A 25587-nucleotide genomic window follows, 5' to 3' on the forward strand; every position below is an offset into this window, starting at 1 on the left:
GTTATTTTATAAGTAAAATCACACTCCCTACCTGCTAAATTGTCATGAATAGTCAGTTTTCAGAGGAAGAAATCCAAGCTGTCAACAGCCATGTGAAAAAAATGTTTTACTAATTAATTAGAGAAATGAAAATTAAAACAACTTTGAAGTACCATTTCACATCAATCAAATTAGATAAGATGACAAAACAGAAAATAACAAATACTGGAGGGAATGTGTGAATATAGGCATAACACCGTTGGTGGAATTGTGAAACAATCCAACCATTTTGGAGAATAATTTGGAACTACATTCAAGAACCCCTACATACAACAATATTTATAACAATTCTTTTTATAGTGGCAAAGGATTGGAAACTCGGGAATAGCTCAATAAGTAATGATATGTGATTTTTAATGGCATATTATTGTGCTGGAAGAAATGATATTGGGAAGAGGGTCCCAGTCCCCAAGAAACTTATTCTTTTTTCACTAAACCTTAGAGCGAGATTGGTGGTTTCTGCTGGATTTTCTAGAGAGAAAACCGGTTGGGCAATAAACATTATATGCCAGGCATAGAGCTAAGTACTGAGATTACAAAGGAAGAAAAAGAGAGTCCTTGTTTTCAAAGATCTCATAGTGTAATTTTGTTGTTCAGTCATGTCTGACTTTATACTGCTTTTCCAGTTTTCTTGGCAAAGATAATAGAGTAGTTTGCCATTTTTTTTTTTTCCAGCTCATTCTCTGGATGAGGAAATTTAGGCAAATAGGATTAAGTGACTTGTCCAGGGTGAAGCAGCTAGTAAGTGTCTGAGGTCAGATTTGAATTCAAGAAAATGAGTGTCCCTGACTCCTGGCTCTGTCAGCTCTATTCCCCAATTCACTTATTGCCTTCATATTGTCTGTCACAGGGGAGAAAATATGTGAATAGATATAAACAAAATGATACAAACAGGATAAATTAGAGAAAATCACAAGACAGAACATTAGCATTAAAGGGGATTGGTAAAGATTATTATTATTGTTATTCTTGCAAACAATAAGATTTTAGTTGGGACTTGAAGTAAGTCACGGAAACTAGGGTACAGCCTAGAGGGAGGAGATGGATTCTTGTATGGGGAAAGCAAAAAGAGCACTATCATAATTTTAAAGGGTACCTGGAAAAGTAGGAAGGAAGTGATGTTATGAAAGCCTAGAAGCTAAACAAGGATTTATATTTGAAAATGAGGAGCCACTGGAGTTTATTGACTAGAGTTATGTGGCCAGATTACTAAATTCAGTTCAGCAGATGAATGGAGGATAGATTGGAATGGGGGGAAACCAATAATCCAGATGTGAGATCATAAGGACCTCAATAGGGCGGTGACAGTGTCAGATGAAGGAAGTAGTGAAGAGGAGAGGTTTTGAAGGTAGAATAGACAGGACTTGGCAAGAGTTGGGATTCATTTTGAAGAGGGAAGGGAGGAGTTTAGTTTTGGGCTGTGTTGTTTGATATCTACAGCACATTTAGTTTGAGATTCCATTAGGCAGTTGGAAGTGAGAGTTAGAAGACAGTTCAGAGTTGTATAAGGGGTGGTGGTGAAGTGGCTCAATGGATAGAGTGTTGGGCTAGGAATACACATCTTCCTGAGCTAAACATCGGATACTTACTAGCTGTGTGACTGGACAAATAAGTATTTGCTTCAGTTTCCCATTCTATAAAACGAGCTGAACAACAAAATATCAGCTTAGAGATATTCAAACCCATGGGAGTTGACGAAATAAGAGAAATGATATAGAGGGAGAAGAGAGTCCCACTTCACCCACATTAGCTTGGGAGGAAGATTCAGGAAAGGAGAGAAACCTTTAAGATGAACCATTCTTTAACCCCACCGAATTTCTCTCCTCTTCCCCTTGCGCCCCTTCCCCATAAACCTTGCCCCTCCTTGCTAGGAACCCCGAAGGATTACGAGAAACGGGGTTCCCTGAGCAGGTGGGCCTTGAGCCTTCTCCGTGCTAAAGATCCAGAGGACTTCTCCGTCTTTGAGTTACCCAGGAAAGTGACCTGGGACCTTGGGTGAGGTTGTTTAGGGCTGCTTTGGGTGGAAAAGAGTGGAGAGATGGATGGCTTGTGGTGCCCGGGTATCCACCTCTTGTCTCTGCCCAGGGCTGGTACTGAAAACATCCATTCCAAACAAACTGGTTTGCAAACTTCCAAAGCTGCCTAACAGGGTGTGTAAATAAGTATCGGCAAGGGAGAAGCGTTAAAGCCTGGCTGGGTCTCACTGTCACCTCCGTCCGCTCCTCCCCGGGCTGTCCCCCAGCTAGACCCCCTCACCCCCACTCGGCCCCGCTTTCCCATTCCCATCCCGGGCCCCGCCTCCCCGCCCTGCTGTTCAGTGCCACATCACTGGTCTCTGTCTAGAGAGGGAGGCAGGAAAGACTGGGTCTAGCAGAGGGATGGAGATGGAGTGACGGGGAGAGGAGCCAACCAGAAAGCAGAGAACGGCGCAGCCACCAATGAGCTTGGGCTGATGCCAGCCGCGGCAGCCCGAGTCCCGTCCAGGGGTGCGGGCAAATGAAGCACATCTGGACAGTTGCGCGACTTTGCTTGAGGCTTGTTCGTTTCCCCTTGCTTAGTTTCCGACTTATTCAGCTTTCTCTCCTTCTGGCCGTTTAGTGGCTTATTGCCTTCCCCAAAGAAGAAATCCGAAGAGTCAGATTCAAAACTTTCCCCAGAGAAATGGGACCAAGTACCTAATTTTCTTGAGGTTTTTAGAGCAATTGGAACAAAAAGCCATCAACAAAAGCGCACCTCTTGTCTGGTTTTAAATTGGCTATTGCAACCAAGTAGTGAAGACTGAGTCGTAAAGAAACAGAAAAGCTAGGTAAGTTTTTTGGGGGGTGAGGTGGGGTGGGGTGGGGTGGGTGGGAGCTCTTGTGTACTTTGGATATTGTACGTCCAATGCTAATTTTAGTTATAAGTAGTGGCCGCTATATTCTCACTAGCGCTTTCCCTGGTTGATGAAGGGATGAAAAACATTGCTTTGTGCCAGAAACTGCACAAACTTTCCCCTCTTCTTTTGGTTTCTTATTTGCTTAATATCCTTTCCCTGTTCCCCACTTCTACCCCAATCTACTCGGTCCCTCGCCCCCATATTAAGAAGAAAAACAGACGTCTAATTAGCATTTTGCAGTAAATCACCCCTAACTCTGAAACTGAATATACTGTATTTTTTTAAAACAGAGAATGGAGTTTTTCCATTTAATTAAACTTCTGCTGTCATTTTTTTTTTTTTTTTAGTCTGTAATTTCCAACACTTAGTACAGTGCCTGCCCCATAGAAGGAACTTGGTAAATGTTTGTTGACTGACTCATTAATGTATTTCTTCTTGGAGAATTGAGGCAATTATATAAATAGCATAATAGACAAGTTTTTTTGCTTTAATTATCTGGATAGTCCCGATTAAAGTGCTTTTAACTTTAATCATTTAAATAATTGCTGCAATTTTCCATTACATTTCAGTGTAGATACAACCTGAAGATTTTCCCTAGCCTGCTGTTTCTTTTTGAATACATTCATACATTTAACAGAAGAAAGCACATACTATTAATCAATATCCTTTAAAAGGAAGTTTAAAGATGGGGTGCTATAAGAGTAATGATTAAACTTTACTTATAAATACTTATGATTGCACATAACTCATATTGAACTATTTAGTATTTTCCTAATACTAAATTTCCTTTAGCTGTCTGATTTGAACAAACTGAGGCCTACTTTCTTTAAGACACATAGAATGATAACTTTTTTTTTTTCTGCTTGTAATATTCAGTTTCTTATGTGGGATAGTTTTTGTTTAATAGGCTTAGAAGTCTGATTTGTAATTCCTGAGTGTAAATAAAATAAGAAGGGATTTTTATACCATGATATGTTAACCCTTCTCCCCCCAAAAAAGATAGATTAAAAAAGAATGAAACAACTCAGGTGGATATCATTGTCAGTTCAAGGAAGAGATGTCACTCATGATCCCTCCTCATCTATCACTGTCACCTCGATATCCTTCCTGCCATTATATAATCATCACTGAAACCACCCCTTCCTTCCTTAGATTGCTGCATCTTTCTACTTTCTATTCTGTTTATTTGTCTGTTTATTTGTTTTCCCTCCTTTCCATCCTTAAATGAATTCAGGGCAGGGCTAGAAAGGAAAGGCTGGGCACTTTACTATTTGCCACTGTACTATTTGCAGACTGTCTTCTGGAAGCTCCACCTAATGATGACCTGTTCTCAAGACAAGTTGCCCTGTGTTTCCATAAGGAAACATTTCACAAAATACCAGCTCTGAAAGGGACCTTGAAGATAAACTAATGGTTCAATTCCCCCATCAGTCTACCTTCTGTCCCTCCCCATGGGTGATAAATGAAGACTGTGGAGTCCAGAAATTTGAATAAGGACAACACACATGGCTAGAACTTGATTTAGTGATGGTTAAGAAATAGCTCCTCTTAGCCATGTTTGATATTGCTTTTCAGTTGTTTTAAAATACAATGTCCTTTAAATCTTTAAAATATAAAGTTTCGTTGAAAATAAGTTTTTATTTTGAATTCTCTTGTATCTTTTCTAGTTGAGCTCATGGAGGAAGCTCCTTTCCTCCACCTCTCCCTACTTCTCATCAATCATTCAATAGAATTAATTAGCAAGGACATTTAGCATATCCAGCTTTTAATAATAGTTTTAAAAGCCCATTTTAGCTGGAGCACAGGATCTGTGGAAGGTGGTAATAGGAAACAAGATGGGGCAGATAGGGTGGTGCCAGATTGTGGAAAACCTTGAAGATCAGATAAAAGATTTTCAACTTAGCAAATTATAGAGAGCCACTAAAGAGTTCTGAGTAGATAAATAATATGTGAAAAAGAGGATAATTACAATAACAATACTAATAGCTAGTATTTTTGTACTATTTACTATGTGCTAAGCACTGTAACTACGCACTTTACAATTATCATCTCATTTCATCCTTGAAACTGTCTTGGGAGGTAGGTACTTTTATTACCTCCCTTTTATAGATGAGGAAACTGAGGTAAATTGAGGTTAAATGATTTGCTCATGGTAGTACAGTTAATAAGTATCTGAGGCTACATTTGAACTCAGGTCTTTCTGACTCTAGGCCTAGTGCTCTATCCACTGAGCATTCCTCTCAATGCACAAAGAAGAATAATTTGGAAGTGGTTTGAAGGATGGATTGGAGGGGAAGAAAGCAGACTTTTTTAGAATAGGTCAAACAGGCCATAATGAGATTCTGTACTAAGGTGATGGTAATGGTAACAAATCACGGGATGTATGTGAGAAGTAGAACCTGCAGGATGTGGTCACTGGCTTTGTGAGGTGAGGAAGAAGGAAGATATGGAACACCAGAGATAGTAAATAATGGTGCATAGACAGAAAAGAGTGAGATTCAGGGGGAAAGATAATGAACCCATTCTTGGAGTTTTTGCTGAGCTTGAGGTACTAGGGCACTTGAGTAGCATTGTCCTATATATGTTGAAGATTAAAAGCTTATAGATTTTAGAGCTAGACTAGAAATCATCCTCTGTCTGAACTCAGATTTCCAATCTCTTAAGTCCTGCTCTCTTTCCTCAGTGCCAGATGTAGATCTAGAATTCAGAAGAGAGGTCAGAAGTGAGAGATTTGGAAGCCAGCAGTAGTGAGTCATTTTGTGGTTAATAACAGAATCAGTGGTCATTTTATTAATTATTAGGTACTTACAGTGCATTAGGCATGTAAATACGTGTGTTTAGATAACTTTCTCTCTGTTTTGGCACTCTGAGCTCATATCAGGGCTTTCCTTGTACACAGAAGCTAGTGGAGATAAGCTTTCCCCACCATCCTCTCTACCACCATCACTTCTCAGGCTCAGGCTCTTGAGTGATAGAGACTGTTCTGGGTGATAATGTTTGGGAAATGAACCTTCTTGGCTGCCTTGGAACAGTTATCTGCCATTCTCATTAGCTTGATTGATTTCACCCTTCTGGCTACATGGCAACTACAGGAAACCAAGTGGAGCTCTTTGGGGAGGCAAGAAAATGAATAATGTATCTACTTATTTCTGGTTTATAGGATCAAAGATTTAGAACTGGAAAGGAGCTCGGAAATCATTTAGATCAATCCTCCACTCTTCCCTGTTACATATGAGGAGAAATGAAATGATTTGAGTAAAGCTGTTCAAATCTAGGATTTTCTACTATAAATCTACATTTTTCTCTATGCCATCCATTCATCATTTATTCAATAAATTAAACATCTGTTAGGTTCAAGGGACTAATAATACAAAGAAAAAAATTAAATAGCCCCTACTCTCCAGGAGCTCACATTCTACTTTTGTACACTGATAAGTGAGTTTGTGTATATATGTGTATATATATCCATAACTCTACCAACAGTGTATGAATGTGCCTTTTCCTCCCTACAGCCTCTCTAGTGTTTATTATTTTTCTTTTTTATCAGCTTTGTCATTATGATGGCTATAAAGTAATACCACAGTGTAGCTGCTTTTCTTCCATTTTTATGCAAAATAGTAGAGTAATAGGAGAGAACCAGCAAGTTCACCAATTATGGTGAATCTTACAATTACAATTACAGTGAATCTTACAATTATATAAGAACCAGTATTCTTGGTTCTCAAAGAGCTTATAGTCAAGCATGATTTTACTTTCATTATTATAACACTAAGTTTTCCTTCCTCCTAATATTCAGATTTGACTCAACTTCTAGTGTTTATTTTGTGATTTAAAATTTTTTAATAATATATTTTTATATTCAAAATACTTATAAAAATAGTTTTCAACACTGACCCTTGCAGAATCTTGTATTCCAGATTTTTCTCCCTCTCTTCCCTCCATCTTCCTCCCATAGACAGCAAGTAGTATATAACAATATAGGTTAAGCATGTGCAATTCTTTTAAACATATTTCCACATTTATCATGTTGCGCAAGAAAAATCAAATCAAAGAGGGAAAAAAATGAGAAAATAAAGCAAGCAAACAACAACAAAAAAGGTGAAAATACTATGTTGTGATCCACATTCAGTTCCCACAGTCCTCTATCTGGATGCAGATGGCTTTCTCCATCTCAAGTCTATTGAAATTCTTTTGAATCACCTCATTCAAAAGAGCCATGTCCATCAGAACTGATCATCATAAAATCTTGTTGTCACTGTGAACAATGTTCTCTTGGCTCTACTCATTTCACTCAGCATCAGTTCATGTAAGTCTTTTCAGGCTTTTCTGAAATCATTGTTTCTTATAAGAACAATAATATTCATAACATTCATATACCATAATTTATTCAGCCCTTCCCCAACTGATGGACATCCACTCACTTTCCAGTTTCTTGCCATTACAAAAAGGGCTGCCACACACATTTTTGCACATGGAGGTTCTTTTCCTTTTTTTATGATCTCTTTGGGATATAGACTCAATAGAGACACTACTGGACCAAAGGGTGTGCACAGTTTGATAGCCATTTGGGCATTCAACTTCTAGTGTTAAGAAAATCCAATTTTTTTGGGGGGAGGAGGGTCTTGGGGTTATAACTACAATAATGAATGAATTGGAGAAGACATCTTCCTCTTAGTACTTATATGGATTCCCATAGTAGTATGAGATGAGATAACCAGGCTGTCTTTGGTGCTGAATAATATCTTGTAGGATGTATGGATCTAAGGCCAGCATTTCTACTCCTCCTTAATGGCCTGGAAGAATTAATTAGGACACTAGAGACTGGGATGTCATAAATCTGTGCATAGAAACTTGAGTGTGAGAAAATTTAGCTTCTCTTCCCTTTTAGGAGTGAGCTGCTAGGTGGTGTCATAGTGTACAGAGTGCCAGGTTTGGAGTCAGTAAAACTCATCTTCCTGAGTTCAAGTGTGACCTCCTCAGACACTTAGTAGCTGTGTGACTCTGGGCAAGTCACTTAACTTTGCCTGCCTCAGTTTCCTCATCTGTAAAATGAACTGGAGAAGAAAATGGCAAACCACTACAATATCACTGCCAAGAAAACCCCCAAAGGGGTCATGAAGAGTTGGATGCAATTGAACACCAACCCCTATAGGATTAAACAGTGGAGACATTTCTACTGGCCACATTAAAGAAGGTTTTGTTCTATATCCCCCAAGGCTATGATATTAAGAGCCAGAGTGTTAAATGGGGGGACATCAAAACTCAAAATTGGTGAGTGGATAAGAGAGAACTCTGTCTAGGTAGTTTATATATTTTATTTAGTAATAAGTTTTTAAAAAAGAGAATGGTATCAAACTGATCATGATGAAAACCGATATTATAAGTAATAGCTTAAAAGAATTCATAGGATCACAGAACCAGAAGTGAAAGGGATTTCAGATGCCATCTAGTTCAACTCTTATTTTACAAATAGGGAAACTGAGGTCCTTGGAGTTATGTCACTGTCAGGAGTAGGATTTGAACTCATTTCTTCTGATTACAGAGCCAGTGCTCCTTCCCCTGTATTAGGTATCGAGAATGTTAATTGAAAAAAAAATTTATTTACACATATATACATATACACTTTTAATTTTGGATGTGGGAAAATGGAGGGCAGTAGAAGAAAAAAAGATTCTCCAGAGCCAGTTGAGAGGATTGAGATCAATGTTTCTGGGTAGTTGCCTAACTTATAAGCCTACTTTTAGAAGGGGTTCTTTTGTGGCATCAGCTTTGATTTTTTTTTTTTTTTTTTACCTCTTTGCGTACTCAACTCATGTGAAACCATTTTAAGAGGCATTCCAGGTTCAGTGGCACAGAGGACAGACTTGAAAAGTGTAGTGATAATTTCTATTTATGGAATATTTTAATGGTTACAAAGTGTTTTCCTCACAACACTTTGAGGTAGGCACTGCAAGTATCATTATTCCCAGTGTCTAGATGAGGAAACTGAAGCCAATTGGGGTGAGAAATGATGAAATATTTATTTTTTTCTCAGTCAAATTTCTTATCTTTTTGGCCAGGTTTGTTTCAGGCAGAGTGAGCCTTGTAATGTAACTGTTGGGTCAGTTGAGTGTAGTTATTTTTTTAAATATAATTTTATTTTATTTTATTTTCAGTTCTGAATTCTCTCACTTTTCACAAGAGATATCACTAGTAAGTTTATATTCCAAAGAGATAAAAAAAAGATATACAAATATTTATAGCAGTTCTTTTCATCATTGCAAAGATTTACAAAGTGTCTGCTACAACTGATAGTAAGCATTTATTAGGTGCCTGCTGCAACCAGTAGCAAGTATTTATTGGGTGCCTGATGCAATCAGTAGCAAGCATTTATTGGTGCCTGCTGTAATCATCATCAGCAAGCTTTTCTTGTGTGACTGGTGTAGGTCACTGTGTTAGGAAGTAGAATGACTGATATGGCTTGACGTTTGATGTTCTTCCAATTTGCCAGGTTGGCAACACATTTTGAATAATAGAGATGTTTCTCCAAATACATGTTGTTCTTTTAATAAGACAATGCTCTTCCCTTGTCCCAACTCTATTCTTGTGATTTTTGTTAAATACTTTGGGCCAAGGTCAGTAGTGCCAGGACAGAGTGATCAACAGTGTAAAAAGCTGCCCAGAGATCAATGAGAATGAGCATTGAGAAAAGACAATTGGATTTGGCAACTAAGAGATCATTAACAATTTTGAAGAAAACAGTTTTCGTGGAATGATAAGGTTGGAAGCCAGAATGTAAGAGGAAAACCAGTGGAGGCACTTTTGAGGAGTTTAACTCCAAAGGGGTAGAAAAGAAATAGTCTGATGACAGGGATGGAAGGATCAAATGATAAAGCTTTTTTTTTTTTCAGAATGGGGGAGACATTAGCATATTTGTAAGCAGTAGGAAATGAGTCAATAGGCAAAGATGGAAAACTAGAGAAAAGGTGGGGAAGACAGAGGAAGCAATCTATTGGAGACAATAGAATGGAATGGGCTCATTTGAATAAGTAGAAAGGTTAAGGTAGAACCACATGATCAATTGAAACCTGGGTAAAGGAGGAGACAATGGCAGAAAACATCAAAGGGATAAGAAATGAGGAAGAGGGGAGAAGAGGGAATTCATGGTGAATAACTTTAGTTTTTTCCCTGGGTGGGGAACATATGAGGTAAGGTTCTCCACTAAGAGAAAGCAAATAAAACATGGTTGGAATTTGTGTAAAACTGGGAATAAATGGAAATCATTGGAATAAGAATTTTAGGTATGAAATCTACGTTAAACTTTTTTTCTGTAGTAAGATCAGGGTTGAAAACTGGTTGCCATGTCGGAGTTATGCCCTATTCTTAGACTGGAAACACAAACTATGTCACTTCCCCTAATCTCTAAAAACACTCATGCATGGACTATCCTTATAGAATGTTGCTTTTTGGAGGATGACATTTTGATGAATTAAAACTGTGGCTATTCATTTTCAGTTTGGATTGAAATTCTCATTTCTGAATGCTTCTGTTTGGTTCCCTGTATTTTTAAATATCCATCAGTGGCTATTGTGAATCCAGATTCTAGAATCAGGATTTCAAGCTGGAAGAGATATTAAAGAAATCCCTTCATTTTATAGAGGAGAAAACTAAGATCCCAAAGGAAATATTCTAGTAACCTTCAGACTTTAGGAATCACTTTGCAATATATATTGTGAAGATATGAAAGAACTTGGAACATTTAGAAATCCTATGATTTAAAAAATGAACAGAGAGCAGCTCGTGGAAGAAGGAATATTTTAGGGGAGCCGAAAACAGTGTACCTAGGAAGGGACAGGAAATGTTTTTTCCTCTTGTCACAGTCTCAGTCTGTGCCATGACTACAATATTGTGGTTAGCAGAGGAATGTTCTCTCTCCTTCCCTCTCCCTCTCTTCTCTCTCTCTCTGTCTCTCTGACTTTCTCTCTGTCTCTCTGTCTCTCTCTTTATCTCTTTTTCTCTCTGTCTTTTTGTTTCTCTCTTTCTCTGTCTCTCTTTTCTCTCTCTCTTTCTGTCTCTGTCTCTTTGTCTCTCTCTCTGTCCCTCTCCCTCCCCTCTCTCTGTCTCTCTCTTTTTCTCCTTTCTTCTTCCCTCCTCTTCCCACCTTTCTCTCCCCCCATCTGTTTATCTGTCCGTTGTAAATTTAAATCAAGAAATTCTAAATTCCTCTGGCTATCATGTAGTCCTCCCCATTCCTCAACCATTTCTTAGGGAATGAAGAGCATTTTAAAAGATAGTAATGGGATAGATGATCAAATGAGATGGATGTCCCAAATTGTGATTTGGAAAGGTTACTCCTTTGGAATGAAATTGATGTTTGTGAAAACAGAAATATGCATAACAGTTTTTTAAGGCTTCGATTTGTATTCAGACAGCATCAATTCTTTCTGTGGGGATGGATAACATTTTTCATCAGAAGTCTTTCCGCATTGTTGTAAATCATTGCATTGCTGTGAATAGCTGTCTTTTGCAACTGATCATCTTGCAATGTTGCTGTTATTTTGTATACCGTACATGTCACTTTGCACCAGCTCATGCAAGTCTTTCCAGGGTTTTCTGAGAGTATCCTGTTCATACTTTCTTATAGCACAACAATTACATATCACAGTTTGTTCATCCATTCCTCAATTGATGGGCATCACCTCGATTTCCAATTCTTTGTTACCAGAAAAGAGTTGCTATAAATATTTTTGTACATATAGGTCCTTTTCTATTTAGTGATTTATTTCTTTTGGGATGCAGGCCTAATAGTGGTGTTGCTAGGTCAAAGCGTATATTCATAACAATTATTAGGCACTTCCTCCCAGGGGTATATGATATCTCTCTCAAAGTGTTTGCTTCGTGTTCTAAGCCATACTGGCTTTTACTTTACCTCATTAGTTGGTTGTAATTTAGACCTGCATGTGCTTTTAAATACAGCTTGAGTAGATGATGGCAATTTACTTTAGAAGACATGGCAAACTTGAAAGATAGAATTGACTCATAAGAGATCTTGCAGAAACAAAAAGAAAGGGAATCTGAAAAATTTTCATAACTTTAATGAGATATTTTGCTTTTAAAAGTCATAGATGATAATAACAACTTGCATTTTATAGAGCACTTTAAGGTTTACAAAGCAATTTCCTTACCACATGTCTTTGCCCTGTTTTATAGATGAGGAAACCGAGAATAAGAGAAGTTGTTTGACTTGTCCAGAGTTATATAGCTCCTAAGTGTCAGAGCCAGGATACATGTCTAGTTTCTCCTAACTCCAAGTCTAATTTTTTGGGGGGAGGGTGGGAGAGAATTATATACATATATATGTATATGTGTATACACACACACACACACACACACACACATATATATATATATGTTCTTTTTTCTTTCTTTTTTTTTTTTTTTTTTTTTTTTTTTTTTTTTTTTTTTTACCAAATACATGTAAAACAATTTTTAGTATTCACTTTAAATCTGTTCCAAATTCTCTCCCTCCTTCTCTCCCCACTCCTTCTCTATGTGATGGTAAGTAATTTAATATGTTATATATGTGCAATCATGTGAAACATATTTGTATATTAGTCATATCATGAAGAAGAACACAGACTCCCACTAAAAATAAAGTAAAAAATTGTGTACTTTGATCTGCATTAAGATTACCTCACTTCTTTCCCTGGAGGTGGATATAGCATTTTTTATCATGAGTCCTTTGTGATTGTCTTGGATTACCATTGTATTTCTGAAAATAGCTAAGTTATTCATAATTCTTCATCATATAATATTGCTATTCTCCTTTCACTTTGTATCATTTCATGTAAATCTTTCCAAGTTTTTCTGAAATCATCCTGCTCATCATTTCTTATAGTACAATAGTATTCCATCACAATCATATATTACAACTTGTTGAGTCATGCCTTAATTGATGGGCATTCTCTCAATTTCTAATTCTTTGCCACCATGAAAAGAGATATTATAAATATTTTTGTATAAATAGGTCCTTCCTTCTCCCCACTTTTAGAAAATCTCTTTAGGATACAGATTTAGTAGTGGTATTGTTGGGTCAAAGAATATGCAGATTTATAGCCCTTTGGACATAGTTCCAAATTGCTCTCCAGAATAGTTGGATCAACTCCAACTCCTTCAACAATACATTAATATCTTAATTTTCTTATATCCCCTCCAACATTTCTCTTTTCCCATTTCTGCAAGTATAACATTCTTGTAATTACACCATTCTGCCTCTCTAACAGAAATCATTATAGTATTCAGACTGGCCATTAAACTGAGGTTTTAGAAAAGGGGGGACAAGAGAATTAGATAAGACCTTTTTCTGGAAAGAATAATACAGCCCTGGGATCTAGATTGGACCCCAATTAAGTTCCCCTATGTGTCTGTGCTTTCTTTTGATGTGTGTATAGAATCATATTTTGTTCACTGGGCTATCCTGTAAGCTGCCTGAGGATATGGGTCATGGAGTTGTGACTGTCTCACACAACAAGGTCAGATACAGCTATACTACTTATTTCTCTTACAATACTTTATTGATGCTTTATAAAAAAGCACTACTTCCCAATGATTTTTCTAACCTTAGTAAAGCTCTCCCTTATAACAAAAAAGTACAATCAGACAGAATATTATGTTCTTGACAATACCTTTTGAGCTCTCTCTCCTGTCCTCTTGGGAATGTTTGCATCAGAAGCCATTAGCCACTAGTATGACAGGATTTTGACTTTTCCAAAGGAAACATCATTTTGGAAGGTATTATAATTGTGGTGTAAAGCTTGGTGGAACAACTAGAGCAAGTCAGCACTGAGAGGAATGGAGGAATAACCTGGGCGTTGCTTATAGCCCATCCTATTTCTTCTCTTGCCAGGTTATGGCCTGAGCCCCTGATTCCATCTTTTCCTATTTCGGAGGTGACAGGAGAAAGAGACATTAGCCTTCCTTGAGAAGTACCAGTTTGTCTTTTTGATTCAGCCCCCTGCATTTACATCAGATTAGATTTTGGTGCCATTTAATATATGGAAATGGAAGAATTTGCCCATGACTGGGCAGAGTCCTTGAAAGAAGAGGGAAATACTTTGCTAGAGAGGAGGAAGAGTTGTTTCCAGACTGTTAAGTCTAAAGTAAGACGCTGTATCTTCAGTGTTGAATATAGGCAGGTGACTTAGGGGAGGATGTCTGTTGAATATGTGAGTGTGAGGTTTGTGGACTGTGAGCCATGATAGAGGTAGATCCTATAGCAGGCATTGCACACATAAGTGAATTTCACTAGTGATGTCCATTTGAGATTGGGAGGGGATTTTTAAAAGCAAAAAGAAAAGGTAGCAAATGAACCAAGAATTTACTCATTTTCATAGTACCTTGAAAATACAAGAGGAGATAATTTAAATAGCTCTTAGGAGAAGGGCAGGATAGAAGACTGACCAGAACAAAATTCATTGCAGAACAGTTACTTCGAACTAGATCTTACAGGTCTTTATATATGGAGAGGCAGTAGAGGCAGCAGTTTCAGAGCAGTGTGTATGGGAGATTCCTTTCCGGCACTGCATGTTTCCCTATCCCCAGGGGGCAAGAGGCTCTATACGGGGAGGATATTGTTATCACAGTCTTTTGAAGAAAGGTAGTTGATCTGTGGGGACAGTAAGACAGCAGATGCTACTAATAACCCTAATAAGGACCTAATTTTCTTTTCTTTTTTTTTCATAATTATAACTTTTTATTGACAGAACCCATGCCTGGGTAATTTTTTACAACATTATCCCTTGCACTCACTTCTGTTCTGACTTTTCCTCTCCCTCCCTCCACCCCCTCCCCCAGATGGCAAGCAATCCTATACATGTTAAATATAGGACCTAACTTTCTACCTATTGTTGTTCAACTCCTCATGACCCTATTTGGGGTTTTCTTAGCAAGGATACTGGAGTGGTTTGCCATTTCCTTCTCCAGTTCATGGATGATGAGGAAATTGAGGCAAACAGACTTAAGTGACTTGCCCAGGGTCACACAGCTAATAACTGTGCAAGGCCAGATTTGAACTCAGAAAGATGAATCTTCCTGATTCCAGAGCCGGTACTTTATCCACTGCCACCCAGGTGCTTGCTTCTACTCGGAGGTACTTTATAACAGTATATTGAACTAGAAACCTGCTTCTGATTATTCAGGCTCACCTTTTTCCTCAGTGGCAGAGCTAGGTGTGTTGGATGGAGGAAGAACAAGACAGTCACATGAGATAATTTCACAGGATCATGAATATTAGGTCTATAAGAGATCCTAATGGTCATCTAATCTAAATCTCTTATTTTATTAAAGGAAAGCAAAACAAAAAACCTCTATAAAAAACTTAATAACCAGCAAACAGAACCCTGTTCTTTAGTACTACATTGCTCTAGTAGTTTTGTATATATTAAAACTTTTCCTCTTGCTTTGATCTTCTTGTGATATATAATACTAAATGTTATTTTCAGTAATTTCTTTCAGTAATTTCTTGAACTTATTTCCTAATAATGCATGTCTTTTCCAAATAAACTGATAAGAATAATTTATAGAGATATGTATTTGTATGTATTTCTGGTTGGTTGATAGTTGTCCTTTATTTTGGAAAAAGAACTAAATGACATCACTTTTAGAGTCAAATCACACTTTATCCAACTGTGGCTGATCAGACCAGTGTGAGTCGGAATGCTCTGCTACAGGTTGGGCACAAATGGTTCCCATGAACATTTGGGGTATATTGTTTGTGCATTTCACATTTCTTCTGAACAAATTCAATTGTGTTTTGTTCATAGAGCATGACATCCTTTCTGATGAGGGCACATCATGCTGGTCCTGTGCCAGTGTCTCCCATGTTGTGCAGTCAGTTCTAAAGTTCTAAAGAGAGACCTTGAAAATGATCTTGTATTACCTTTTCTGCCCACCTTATGAGCACTACCCCTGTGTGAGATCTTCATAAAACAGTCTTTTTGGCAAGTGCATATTTGGCATTAGAACAATGCTGTATGTGTGCATGTACATGTGTGTGTGTGTATATATATATATATATATATATGTATATATATATATTTTTTCCCCCCCCCACTGGTGTAGTTTCTGGGGAGGAACTTCTATCAATATAGATTGATACTTTACAATTTATTGTCTTAGAGAGTTACCTAGAACCCTGAAGAGGTTGTTTTCTCACTTATTTGACTTGCTAAAGGTTACACAGTCCAGGACCTTGAATTTAGGTCTTTCTGATTCAGAGATCAATATGTAGTTCCTTCCCTCTATATTTAAAAAATATCAACATCACCAGTCCAATTAGAGTTTATTGTAATGTGTGGTATGACATATGGCTCCAGACTCCCTTTTTTGTTGTTTATTCTCCAGCAATCCAATTTTCCCAACGTCTTTTCTGGCATAGTGATTCTATTCCTTAGCATTTGTTAGAACAGTATATCTTTTCATTTTGCATATAAGGGAACTAAAGAAGCTGAGGTCCAGAGAAGCGAATTGATAGCCCAAGATTACCCTGCAAATTAATGGAAGAACTAGAAACCAAATGTAAATTTTCTTTATACTCTCCCACTCCCATTCTGCTCCTCAGTTACCCAGCCCCTAGGACATCATAGTGAGTCCAGGGGTCTGGTGACTTCCTTTGGATACTGTATTATGTTATGTATGTTCTAAAGGAAACATTTTTGCTTTGAGATAACTAAGGGCACAAAAAACGTTGAAGATCTGGACAAGGAATGATTAATAGGATAAATCCCTGACAATATCTTCTGAGCCCTTGCCTCAGAAATTTAAAAAATGCTTTTTAATCAACCAACCTTTCTTTTTTTCCTTTTTAATTTAGTATTTTATTTATTTAAAAACAATTTTTAATATTTATTTTTATAAATCTGGTTCTAGATCCTCTCCCCTTCTTCCTCTTACCCTTCACCCCCTATTGAGAATGCAAGCAATTCAATGTATGTTATACATGTGTAGTCATGCAAAACATTTCCATAATAATCAAATTATTTAAAAAATTGATTCTTCCATTTAAAAAATTATTTTTTAAACATTCTTTCCTTTTTAAATTGTGAGCTCCAGATTTTCTCCCTTCTTTCTACCCTGTCCTTCACTCACAAGGAAGGCAAGCAATATGATATCAATAATACCTGTGAAAAAATATAAAACCTATTTCCATGTTAGCCACATTTAAAAAAAAAAAAGAAAATAAAGAGAAAAAATTATACTTTGATTTGAACTCAGATTCAACAGTTCTTTCTTTGGAGGTAGATAGCATTTGTTTTCTTTATCATGACCCTTTGTCTTGGATCATTGTATTGCTTAGAGTACCCAAGTCTTTCACAGTTGATCATTATAACATTCTGTTTTTGTTGTTGTTTTGTCAGTCAATCCTGTCCAACTCTTCATGATCCTTGTGGACCAACTGACCATAGGTTGTTTTCTTATGCAAAGATACTGGAGTGATTTGCATTTACTTCTCTGATCTAGTGGATCCTTTTATCAGGCAATCAGAGATTAAGTGACTTACCCATGGTCATACAGCTAGTAAGTATTTGAGGCTCGATTTGAACTCATGTCTTCCTGACTTCAGATGTGGTACTTTATTCACTGAACCATCAGCTACTTCACAGACATTTCTGTTATTGTGTATTAATGATCTTCCAGTTCTTTGCACCTCCGCTTGCATTAGTTCATATAGGTCTTGCAATGTTTTTCTGAAATCACCCCGTGTGTCAGTTTTTATAGAACAATTGTAGTTCATCACAATCATATGCTGCAACTTGTTTAGCCATTCCCCAAATGATGAGCAATCACCTTGATTTTGAATTCTTTACCAGCATAAAAATGGCTACTATAAATATCTTTGTACGTATAGTTCCTTTTCCTTATTTTTTGGTCTCTTTGATAGAGACTTAGTAGTGGTATTGTTGGGTCACAAGAGTATACAGTTTTTCAAGTTGTTTTCCAGAATGGTTGGACCAGTTTGCATCTTTACTAACAGTTCATTAGAGTACCTATTTTTTCCCTTATTCCTTCCTTCCAGCATTGGTAACTTCTGATAAGTGTGAGGTGGTAAGTCAGAGTTGTTTTCATTTGCATTTCTTTAATCAGTAATGATTTAGAGCATTTTTTCATGACTATAGACAGCTTTGATTTCTTATTCTGAAAACTGCCTGTTCATATCCTTTGACCATTTATCAATTGGAAATTGGCTTTTATTTTTATAAATTTAACTCAGTTCTGTAAGTAGTATATATTTGAGAAATGACATTTTTGTCAAAGAAACTTGCTGTAATTTTTAAATATTATTCCACTATCTATGATACCTTTTAGCAAAATGTAATTTCCTTAATTATTTCTTTTACTTTGGTCTATTTTTGTTTTTGCATTGTCTGGAATCATGGTTGCTACCCTTACCTTTTTAACTTAAGCTGAAACATATTAGATTCTGTTCCAGTCCTTTATTTTAACTCTATGTGTGTCTTTTTGTTTCAAGTGTTTCTCTTATAAACAATATATTGTGGGTTTCTGATTTCTTCTCCATTATTCTTTTTTTGCTTCTATTTTTTGGGTGAGCTCATCCCATTGTCATTCACAATTACTATTCCTATTTACTTTACCATATAGGAATGTAAACACTTTGACTTTTTGGAGTTTTTTTTTTTATTATTATTACTCTTTCATTTTTACCTTTTTATGCTTGTTTTGAGTCTTGTATTTGAATGCCATATTTTGTATGCAATTCTGGGCTTTTTATCAGGATTGCTTGAAAGTTCTCTAATACTAATTGTGTATTTCTCTCTATTCTATTACCTTCTGTTTTTTCTTCTCTCTCTCTTTATTCTGTTCCTCTTTGAAAAATTTATTTTTTTTAAACCATTGCCTCTCTTAGCTTTTCCCTCTTCCCTTTATCATCCCTGATTGCTTATTTCCTTGCTATTTACTTATTGTGGGTAAGTTATATTTCTATACACAACTGAATGTGCATATTTATTCTTCCTTCTTTGAACCAATTTACATAACAGTGAATTTCAAGTATTGTCTGCCTTGCTTCCCCATTTTCTTCTCCACCCTAAAAGCTCTTCAAGTGTGCCTTTTTCATGTGAGAAAAAAAAAATTCCATTGTACTTCTCTCTTTCCCCTCTCTCAGTGAATCTCTCTTCCCCCCTTCTTTTTTTTTTTGGGGGGGGAGTTAATTTCAACATAATTAATTCATATTCATGCCCTCTGTCTATGTAAACTTCTTTTAACTACCCTCCCCCAAATGATAAAATTCTTCGAAGTTACGCATATTATCTTCCATATAGGATTGTAAACAACTTTTTTGCGTTTAACAGTTGATAATCATATAATCTTGTTGCTATGTAAATGTTTTCTTGGTTCTGCTCATTTCACTGAGCATCAATTCATGTAAGTCTTTCCAGGCTTTTCCGAAATCAGCCTGCTCATCATTTCTTATAGAACAATAATATTCCATTATATTAATATACCATAACTTATTTAGCCATTCCCCAATGATGAGCATTCATTCAATTTCCATTTCCTTGCCACTACAAAAAAGGCTGCTGCAAACAGTTTTTGCACACATGTGTCTTTTCCCCCTAATAATAGTTTTTTTCTTAACCCTGGAGAAGAATCAAGAAAATGCACTTCCTTCACTTCTTAGCAGAGATGGAGGACTATGTATACAGATTATTTATTGCATGTACTATAAGACACAATCAATGGTTAGTTTGCAGAATTGTTTCTCCCTGTCCTGTTTTTATTTTTTCCTTAGGGAGAGCTTGTTATATAGGGTAAGAAGGAGGGATTTATTTGGAAATGAATGTAATGTAACAAAAGACATAAAATTTTTTATAAAAAAGTCTTTCCATCTTCCTTTTTTTCAGTGTACTCAATTAACATGTAATCTTTTAAGGTAATTCTTAATGGCTTTTTTTTTCCCCCAAAGCAGTTCCTAAACTGGTTCATGATGTACATTTAAATCAATGAGTCCGCCATGAACTAATAATCATTGTAAAATAAACTGTTTCTTAAATATATTTTCTTTTTTCTACAATAATGAGGCATATCTTCATGTACTTAAAAGTATGCCCCATATCTGGTCAAATCTTGGTTCTTGCTTAAGAAATAATAGAAAACAATCATTGATGGTAGATTGCAAACAATCAAAGTAAAGTGTTAAGAGTTCTGTAACCTTTTATTGCATGCAAATATCTCTGTGACAGCCACACCTGAAAGGCTTAGAGAGTGTCATTAAAAGATGCAATTTTTATGGTCTTTTTGATGCAATCATCATTACTCAGCCCTTAATGTTTTCCGATTTCTGATGCCTCATAGTATAGACATCCCAATACACAAGATTTTCCATACAACTTGGGAGAGTACAGATTCATCAAGAAAAAGGTTCTTTTCAGGTTACCCAACCTCCATAAGCATACTGCACTTTTGTAAAGAGATCTTTTCCTGGTTCTTATTCTCTAGCAAGTATTGCTCAATGCAGTGTATATTACTTTCTTTGTAATATTTATTTAATATTTTATTTTTCCCAATTACATGTAAAACCAATTTTTAACATGTACTTTCTAAATTTTTGATTTCCAAATTTTCTCCTTCCCTCTACTCCCCCCTCATTGAGAATACAAGTAATTTTTTTGGGGGGGGGGTATATGTTCTTTTTTTTTTTTAATAATTAAAGCTTTTTATTGACAGTACATATGTATGGGTAATTTTTTATAACATTATCTCTTGCACTCACTTTTGTTCCGATTTTTCCTTTCCCTCCCTCCACCCCCTCTCATAGATGGCAGACATCCTTATGCATGTTAAATATGTTATAGTATATCCTAGATACAATATATGTGTGCTGAACTGAACAGTTCTCTTGTTGCACAGGAAGAATTGAATTCAGAAAGCAAAAATAACCTGGGAAGAAAAACAAAAATACAAACAGTTCACACTCATTTCCCAGTGTTCTTTCTCTGGGTGTAGCTGCTTCTGTCCATCATTGATCAACTGAAACTGAGTTAGGTCTCTTTGTCGAAGAAATCCACTTCTCAGAATACATCCTCATACAGTATTGTTGTTGGTGTATATAATGATCTCCTGGTTCTGCTCATTTCACTCAGCATCGGTTCATGTAAGTCTCTCCAAGCTTTTCTGTATTCATCCTGCTGGTCGTTTCTTTTCTTTTTTTTTTTTTTCTTTTTCTTTCATAATTATAACTTTTTATTGACAGAACCCATGCCAGGGTAATTTTTTATAACATTATCCCTTGCACTCACTTCTGTTCCGACTTTTCCCCTCCCTCCCTCCACCCCCTCCCTTAGATGGCAAGCAGTCGTATACATGTTAAATATGTCAGAGTATATCCTAGATACAATATATGTGTGCAGAACCGAACAGTTCTCTTGTTGCACAGGAAGAATTGGATTCAGAAGGTATAAATAACCCGGGAAGAAAAACAAAAATGCAAGCAGTTTACATTCATTTTCCAGTGTTCTTTCTTTGGGTGTCTGCTGGTCATTTCTTACAGAACAATAATATTCCATAACATTCATATAGCACAATTTACCCAACCATTCTCCAATTGATGGGCATCCATTCATTTTCCAGTTTCTAGCCACTACAAAAAGAGCTGCCACAAACATTTTGGCACATACAGGTCCCTTTCCCTTCTTTAGTATCTCCTTGGGATATAAGCCCAGTAGTAGCACTGTTGGATCAAAGGGTATGCACAGTTTGATAACTTTTGGGGCATAATTCCAGATTACTCTCTAGAATGGTTGAATTCATTCACAACTCCACCAGCAATGCATCAGTGTCCCAGTTTTCCCGCATCCCCTCCAACATTCGTCATTATTTTTTCCTGTCATCTTAGCCAATCTGACAGGTGTGTAGTGGTATCTCGAAGTTGTCCTAATTTTCATTTCTCTAATTAATAGTGATTTGGAACACACTCTTTCATATGAGTGGAAATAGTTTCAATTTCATCATCTGAAAATTGTCTGTTCATAAAATTTGACCATTTATCAATTGGAGAATGGCTTGATTTCTTATAAATTAGAGTCATTTCTCTATATATTTTGGAAATAAGGCCTTTGTCAGAATCTTTAACTATAAAAATGTTTTCCTAGTTTGTTGCTTCCCTTCTAATCTTGTTTGCATTAGTTTTGTTTGTACAAAGACTTTTTAGGGAGAATACAAGCAAGTTGATATAGATTATAAATATGCAGTCATGTAAAACATATTTCCATATTAGTCATGTTGTGAAAAAATAGACCAATTAAAAAACTCAAACAAACCAAATCCAATAAAAAGAGAAAAAGAAATTATTAGAAAATAGGCTGTGATCTGCATTCAGACTCCATCAGTTTTCTCTGAACATGGATAACATTTTTCATTATAAATCCTTTGGAATTATCTTGGATCTTTGTATTCCTGAGAATAGCTAAGTCATTCATAGTTGATCAGTGTACAATATTGCTGTTAATTTGTACAATGTCCTCTTAGTTTTCCTTACTTAACTTTGCATCAACTTGTATAAGTCTTTCTGGGTTTTCCTGAAATCATCCTGCTCCTCATTTCTTATAGTATAATAGTATGCTATTATAATCCTATGCCATAATTTATTCAGCCATTCTTTAATTGATGGGCATACCCTCAATTTCCAACTCTTTGCCACCACAAAAAGAGCTGCTGTAAATATTTCTGTATAAATAAGCCCTCTCCATGCCTTTAAAAAATTCTCTTTGGCATATGGACTTAGTAGTAGTATTATCATCATTGGGAATGCATGGTTTTGTAGCCTTTTGGGCATAATTCCAAATTGCTTTCTACAATGTTTAAATCACTTCCTAACTCTACCAATAGTGTATTAATGTCTCAATTTTTCCACTTCCTCTCCAATGTTTGTCATTTTCCTTGTCTGTCATATTAACCAATCTGATAGGTGTTGGGGGTGATACTTCAGAGTTATTTTAATTTATAATTTTCTAATCGATAGTGATTTAGAACATTTTTCATGATTATATGACTATAGACAGCCTTGATTACTTCATTTGAGAACTCCCTTTTCATATCTTTTGACCATTTATCAATAGAGGAATGGCTCTTTTAAAAATAAATTTAACTCAATTCTCTATATATTTGAGAAGTGAGACCTTTATCTGAGGAGCTTATTGTAAATGTTATGTAAAAATTATGATAACTATGTATTTCCCTTTATCATATGTCCCTCATTTATTCTTTTCTCTTTTTCATTTTATCTTATCTATATTCAAAAGTGTTTTGTTTTTTATTGTAACCTCTCCAAATCTGCCCTTCCTTTTATTAGCCTACATCCATCTCCTATTTCCTTCCCTTCCTACTTTCCTGCAGTGATATATTTTTACATCCAAATGATTGTGGGTATTATAACTCTTTGAGCCAATTTCCCTGATTGCAGCCCACTAGAAGGAGCACTGATGGTGGACTCTGAATTCACCTTCTATCTTGAATACTTATTAGCTATATAAGCCTGAGAAAGTCACTTAACTGGCACCAGCCTCAATTTTCTTACCTATAAAATAAAAATAATTTTATCTGTTGCTCTTATTTCACTGGGCTGTTGTGAGGATCAAGTAAAAAAAAATGTTTGTTAAGTGCTTTGCAAACTATAAATAGTACCATAAATGCCATATTATTATAATAATTGTTCTAATTGTACTAATAATACTTTTTTTGGGTGGTGGTAGTAGTAGTAATCTCATTGGTATACCAGAGGCAAATCTTTCCATAACTTGAATAAACAACTGTGCTGCAATTTATATATAGTCCTAAAGAATTACTAGAGGGAGGGCACTGACAGGTTGAGTCAATTGCCCAGGGATATGCAGTCAGTCTATGTAATAGGCAGATTTGAGGTCATACCTTACTGATTTTTGGCTGCCTCTCTTTTGTTATTTTTGTATTATCATTGTTTCTTGTAGTGGTTGTTATTTTTATTTATTTATTTTTGTTTGGACTCTAATCCACATCTTCTGACTACATATTCCATTCTCTTTCTTCTGTGTCTTGCTTCCTGGTCCCAAGCCTGTCCCTTCTTGCTGTCTTCTTGGTGGTCATTCAATGAAACAGTCAAATTAATTATACCTGCAGGATGCCCAGGCTTAGGATGATAATCAAATTAACATTATTTTGGCCACAATAAAGGGTGTGATAGTCTGCTGTCCTGGGCCTTTGGATTAGGATCCCTGTGATTCTGAGACCTGAGCTGGATGGGCTGCAGGCTCCCTTCTCTACCTGCCGCTGCCTCCTGTTAGTCCCCATTCTTCCCTCAGTCCATCTCTCTCTAGCTATTCTTCCATTGTTCTCTTTGATACCCCCATTCTGTTGTTAATTCTTCTTCATATTAGGTCAGTGCCTCCCCACTCCAGAAATTACTTTATATTTATTTTATATTTAAATCCGTACTTATGTAGCTATGGAGGTTGGATAGAGGAACCAGAATCCCTAAGACAATGTAGTTAATGGCCTCTTAAATTTCTGCAGCTTGGGAAAATTCATAGTTGTCCTGATCTAGTTATGGCTCTGCCTTCCAGGTTTGTGGCTTAGTCTCAAAATGCAAAAGCGCAGCACACAGTGGACTAAGAAGGATCCTTTTGTATTGCTTCTGGAAGGGGAGGAAGGGAAGTGGAGGAAACAATGATTGGCTCAGAACTGCTGAAAGGGGCATTGCTGGTAGAGTTACCTCGGTTCCCTGTCTGGGACTTTTCTGCTGTATGGCAATCTGGGCAAGTAGCTGCTTGCAATTGAAGAATAGATGCTTTAGCCGGACCTGCTGCCTTTATTGGACCTGCTAGTTTATAGAAGGAGCAATGCAGAGTGCTGGACCTAGAGTCAGGCTTATCTTTGTGAGTTCAAGTCTGACCTCAGACACTTATTAACTGTGTGACTCTGGGCAAGCCACTTAACTTCAGCTTCCTCTTCTGTAAAATGAGCTGAGGAAGGGAATGGCAAATCACTTCAGCATCTTTGCTGAGAAAATCTCTCCTCCTCTCCTCCCCAAATCCCAAAAGTCTAACACAAGACACATTCCCAGGAGAATTGGGAATAGCTCAAGAATTGTTATCAAGGGATCAGCTGTTTTTAAGCATCAGACAAAGTCCTTGTTTGTGCCTAAGGACCTTGATAAGCCTGTGGCTTTGTCTCTGCACATAAATGTTTCTCAGGATCATATACAACACAGTGGAACACAGTCACATAAGGACATAAGAATAACAGACTCACCAGAGCCATGAAGATGAATCATCTGCTTTTCTTACTCTTAGTCTTTCTAGTATTGCACCTGTGGTTTACTAAACTAGGCTAAGGACTATTCCAGAGCTTCAGATTCTGGATACTTTTATATGCTGGCCATAGTGCCTCCTTCCCTCCCTCCCTCTCCCCCCTTCCTTCCCTCCTTCCTTCCTTCCTTCCTTCCTTCCTTCCTTCCTTCCTTCTTCCTTCCTTTCCCCCCTTTTCCTTCCTTCCTTCCTTCCTTCCTCCCTTCCTTCCTTCCTCCCTCCCTTGTCTATCTCTCTCCCCCTCCCCTCTCTATTTCTTCTTCCCTCTTTCTTCTTGCTCTTCTCCCTCTTCCTCTTCTGTCCTTCTCCTCCTTCTCCTCCTCCTCTTTCTCCTCTTCT

The 25587-nt window shown here is 36.8% G+C and overlaps 1 protein-coding gene across 6 annotated transcripts in view; it reads left to right on the plus strand.

The window, feature by feature from the left end:
• Positions 1-2368: 2368 nt before the first annotated feature.
• The window catches only part of TMEM45A (transmembrane protein 45A), a 91078-nt gene continuing 67859 nt past the window's right edge, over positions 2369-25587 (plus strand). For 3 of the 6 annotated variants that reach the window (XM_012544486.3, XM_031959575.1, XM_023498971.2), the window contains exon 1: positions 2369-2845. The gene's annotated coding sequence lies outside the window, so the exon portion shown is untranslated. Of the gene's footprint in view, positions 2846-13344; positions 13426-25587 lie in introns of all 6 variants that reach the window. The other 3 variants (XM_031959576.1, XM_031959572.1, XM_023498970.2) reach the window with 3 other exon arrangements.

This window comes from Sarcophilus harrisii, chromosome 3 (assembly GCF_902635505.1).
Source record: "Sarcophilus harrisii chromosome 3, mSarHar1.11, whole genome shotgun sequence".
NCBI classification, from domain to species: Eukaryota; Metazoa; Chordata; class Mammalia; order Dasyuromorphia; family Dasyuridae; genus Sarcophilus; species Sarcophilus harrisii.